Raw genomic sequence first — 5,370 nt, forward strand, 5'->3', positions numbered from 1 at the left:
ATTAAAATTCCGCTATTTGTTGATTTAAAACATAATGTTTTTTTTTTCTTTTTAAGACTTCCATTAATCCCTTATACCTTGCAATCATGCATTAATAATTAATTGGAAGGGGTTCCATGTGGTGTATTATATGTCAAAATCAGCATGCTAAAACTCCAATTATCCTTTATCAAACCCCAAAAAATATTTGTTTGCATTCGGCAGTTGAGTGAGTAGGTATACGTAGTGATATCATGGAACAATTTGCGTCATATTATTTCCTTTTAGAAATATGGATATACAAAACAGGTCACCAAGAAACTGATTCGTTCGATTTTTACAGTAAGTTTAATAAATATTCATTGACTTTTCATAAAAATAACTAAGCAACATGAATGGCGTTAAATAAGATTTTTTTTCAAAATACTCCTTAAAATAATTCAAATATCTATATGGTTTGATTAGATTATAGGAGACATATATTACCAGAGATTGCGCACTTTTGTTGTTTTTTTTGTTTTCTAAATTGATTCTTTACTTTTTAATAACATTATATTTTACAGAATTAATTTTGCATACATTAATTGCATATTTACATTAAAATAATAATGCAATTTAAAAATATTTGGAAGGATTGTCTGAACGTTCGATGGCGTTCTAAGAATTTTGACAATTTAGTTAGAAAAAATTGTTACAAATGCCAAAACATTAATTCAACCCCTCTTCAAAATCGTTTATCTTTAATATCAAACAAGCATGGTCCCAAATATTGCTGTGTACTTTTACATGTAAAGAATATACATAGCCAGTTTAGTTTGCAAGTGTGCTGTGACTTCGCGTTTTTATATCAGTCCAGTGTACTGTTACACAGAGGACACCGTTTACATACTTATTGTAGTGTGATACCAGCATTTTTATAAGTATGGTTTAAAAGGTTTTTTAAACCAAAAATATTATGAACGATGAAACTGATATTACTATAAGACGTGTGTTATAGCTGGGACATAATATATTGACAGTCAGTATAATAGTCCCAGGACATAGTAGTCTTAGAATAAAAGTAAAAAATTATACATCAAAATATAAACACTTTTAAAACGAAGTCACAGGAAGAAGGACGTTGTTTGAATAGTTTATGCTTCTTGTTTTTTTTTCATCGTACAAATATGAGAAGGTAGTATTTTTTTCTTTCAATATTTGAGATGGTTATGCTAAGCGTATAATTCGTACTTTTATATATTCAATTAGATCTCGGAGTGCCACGTTACATCACGAGATTTTGCCTGGTTACCAATCTCTGGTATTTTTTGTGTAACATGTACCTTAGGTGATGATGGATTCTTATGTCTCGTATTTTGTGGTATGAAACAACAATTACCGAAATGCAATTACCACTGAGTGTTTATATGTTTCCATAGGTGAAAATAATATAATTAAATGTTCGCGATTGCTCAATTGATATACATGTATAGCAAGTGTGTTGTTTTAAAATGAAAAAAAAATAAAGTTCTTGATTTTAAACAAGATTTTAAAATAATTTGTAGGGAATATAATTATGATATTAAATGGACAAACGTATATTATCATATGATGTTCACAGGGCATATGACGCGTACCGTATTCACCCAGTGTTATAGTGTCTTTTCGAGTCAAATATTTCCGCACATGCTCTTATGGGCTGCCATTTAGTGAGTGATCTCAGGTGCTCCGGAAAGATACGGAGATCATGCTATACATGTGGCTCCCGTCATGTTACTAATGCATGTAAAAACCCGGTGATAAGTCTAATTCGGTAGGTTTCATTCGAAGAAAAGAAAACGGGATGGTGGTTACAACAATTGGAACATATTCGTCGTCATCAATGAAACCTAGTCACCCAACTCGTGATGGCGTCCGTAAAATTTCCGAAGGGGTGACTTCAACTTCACCAATTGGAACTCATAGCTAAATAGCTTCCTTGTAAGCAGCTTCCCTCTATAAAGAAATCAGGATAACAAATCAAAGCTTTGGAATATCGTATCAACTTTGAGATATATACTTCATATGCAGGCGCTGTTGGAATGTTGCTACATAAAACTGTTAAGTTTACAATTGGGAAGCTGAAATCATCTCTTTTGTCGTAAAGTTTTGTTCCTAACAGAACCTTATTGCCAGTTTCTAGATGTAAGTCAGAATATGAGGCAGACTTTTAATGTGAGCATTGAATAAATTTGCACTCACAAAAAATTGTATGTTCCAAAAAATTGTATATGTGCTATTTGAACATTGATATCACATGATAACATGATAAAAAAGTACAAATGTACACTTATCCTAAATAACATTTTTTTTTTCAAGAAATGTTTAATAAAAAAAACCATGCCCAACCACAAGAGATGAATCGTCGGTGCCTTTTTATGTAAAAAACGCTTGCGAATGACAGTGAAACAATCAGTATTATAAAGAAACTAAGGTTCCAACTCTCTCAGGTTGACTAAAGATGAATTTGACCATTCCTTTTAGGTCCATTTTGGTCATATTGCTCTTCACTTATTTATACATCTTTGGCTTTCAAAGTTTTAGGTTTTGAGCGTTTCCGGTAAAAGGTAAATCCAGAATAGCGATTCGGACGCTTCAAATGTATATAGAATTATTTTAATATTATTATTCTTGTGAATTTTGCGAAAATCATTAATTAACAGGTTCAACATTATCAAAATGTTACATTCTCTGTTTTTATTTCTTTATTGAAATTCAGTTGTACATATTTAGTTGAAGTATTGCAGGGGTTTTTCTGGACTATTCATGACGTCTACTCGGATGTATGACGCACTATATTATTGTGTAAGAATTAATTATTTTGAGCCAGCTTTACATATTGCTAAAATCTTTGATACGGTATAATATCAAATGATCGAGATTAAAAGAGGAAGGATTAAATTTTAAAAAATCGTGAAACACCACCACATGTTTATTTCAAAGTCCAGTAGAGTCATTTTCTTCAGTTAAATCTTGATGGGTTTTTGTATTTTTTTTAAATGTGTAATAATGACAGATTTTTGGTAGTCTCTGTTAAATTATAACCAAATACATGTGGTAAAGACACTTGTCAATTGTTAAAGACCGTATATGTTTTTATCTAGAGGTTTCTGTTGTGTTTTTTGTTATATTATTTTGCAGTATCATTGAAATATTTCTTATTGTACCTTTATCACGCCGGTATATCCCGATCCAAAATCCGCGGAGGGATCCGAATCTAATTCCTCCGTGGGGATCGGATCCAGATTTTACTTACCCACCGTTACAAACTTTTCATTAATTGCTCCTCGGGATTCCGGGATCCCTCCGCAGTTTCGAATTCGGATATCCAGTTTTTTTTCATACTGCAGAAAAGGTAAATCAAGTTTGGATCGTTGGATAAACATTAATGTGTGGATGGTGGGGTACACATTAAGGTGTAGATGGTGGGTACACATTAAGGTGTAGATGGTGGGGTACACATTAAGGTGTAGATTGTGGGGTAAACACTAAGGTGTAGACGGTGGGGTAAACATTCAGGTGTAGATTGTGGGGTGAACATTAATGTGTTGATGGTAGAATGAACATTAAGACATTTAGGTGTAGGTAGTGGGGTAAACATTACTGTATGGATGGTATAGTAAACATTAAGGTGTAGATGATGGGGTAAACATTAAGGTGTAGGTGTTGGGTTAAACATTAAGATGTAGATTGTAGGGTAGAAATTAATGTTTGGCTGGAGGGGTAAACATTAAGGTGTAAATGATGGGGTAAACATTAAGGTGTAGATGATGGGGTAAACATTAAGGTGTAGATGGTGGGGTAAACATTAAGGTGTAGATGGTGGGGTAAACATTAATGTGTAAATGATGGGGTAAACATTAATGTGTAGGTGATGGGGTAAACATTAAGGTGTAGATGGTGGGGTAAACATTAAGGTGTAGATGGTGGGGTAAACATTAAGGTGTAGATGGTGGGGTAAACATTAAGGTGTAGATGGTGGGGTAAACATTAAGGTGTAGATGATGGGGTAAACATTAAGGTGTAGATGGTGGGGTAAACATTAAGGTGTAAATGATGGGGTAAACATTAATGAGTGGATGGTGGGGTAAACATTAAGGTGTAGATGGTGGGGTAAACATTAAGGTGTAGGTGTTGGGTTAAACATTAAGATGTAGATTGTAGGGTAGAAATTAATGTTTGGCTGGAGGGGTAAACATTAAGGTGTAGATGGTGGGGTAAACATTAATGTGTAAATGATGGGGTAAACATTAATGTGTAGGTGATGGGGTAAACATTAAGGTGTAGATGGTGGGGTCAACATTAAGATGTAGATGGTAAGGTTAACATTAATGTGTATATCGTTGGGTAAACATTAAGGTGTCGATGGTTGGGTAAACATTAATGTATAAATGGTAGGATAAACAGCAATGTGTGGATGGTGGGGTAAACATTAATGTATGAATGGTAGGATAAACAGCAATGTGCGAATGGTGGGGTAAACCTTGATGTGTAGATCGTTGGATAAACAGCAATGTGTGAATGGTGGGGTAAACATTAATGTATATTGGTAGGATAAACAGCAATGTGTGGATGGTGGGGTTAAACGTTAATGTATATTGGTAGGATAAACAGCAATGTGTGGATGGTGGGGTTAAACATTAATGTATATTGGTAGAGTAAACAGCAATGTCTGGATGGTGGGGTTAAACTTTAATGTATATTGGTAGGATAAACACCAATGTATGGATGTTGGGGTTAAACATTAATGTATATTGGTAGGATAAACAGCAATGTGTGGATGGTGGGGTTAAACATTAATGTATATTGGTAGCATAAACACCAATGTATGGGTGGTGGGGTTAAACATTAATGTGTGGATGGTGGGGTTAAACATTAATGTATATTGGTAGAATAAACACCAATGTATGGATGGTGGGGTTAAACATTAATGTATATTGGTAGGATAAACAGCAATGTGTGGATGGTGGGGTAAACATTAATGTATATTGGTAGGATAAACAGCAATGGGTGGATGGTGGGGTTAAACGTTAATGTATATTGGTAGGATAAACAGCAATGTGTAGATGGTGGGGTTAAACATTAATGTATATTGGTAGAGTAAACAGCAATGTGTGGATGGTGGGGTTAAACATTAATGTATATTGGTAGGATAAACACCAATGTATGGATGGTGGGGTTAAACATTAATGTATATTGGTAGGATAAACAGCAATGTGTGGATGGTGGGGTTAAACATTAATGTATATTGGTAGGATAAACACCAATGTATGGATGGTGGGGTTAAACATTAATGTATATTGGTAGGATAAACACCAATGTGTGGATGGTGGGGTTAAACATTAATGTATATTGGTAGGATAAACAGCAATG

At 34.0% G+C, this 5,370-nt stretch overlaps 1 protein-coding gene across 1 annotated transcript in view; it reads left to right on the plus strand.

The window, feature by feature from the left end:
* The first annotated feature begins 208 nt into the window (after positions 1-208).
* LOC127730753 (collagen alpha-2(I) chain-like) overlaps positions 209-5,370 on the plus strand; it is a 23,112-nt gene continuing 17,950 nt past the window's right edge. Inside the window, exon 1 of the mRNA XM_052239279.1 lies at positions 209-321. The gene's annotated coding sequence lies outside the window, so the exon portion shown is untranslated. The remainder of the gene's footprint in view (positions 322-5,370) is intronic.

Source organism: Mytilus californianus, unplaced genomic scaffold (assembly GCF_021869535.1).
Source record: "Mytilus californianus isolate M0D057914Y unplaced genomic scaffold, xbMytCali1.0.p SCAF_2, whole genome shotgun sequence".
NCBI classification, from domain to species: domain Eukaryota; kingdom Metazoa; phylum Mollusca; class Bivalvia; order Mytilida; family Mytilidae; genus Mytilus; species Mytilus californianus.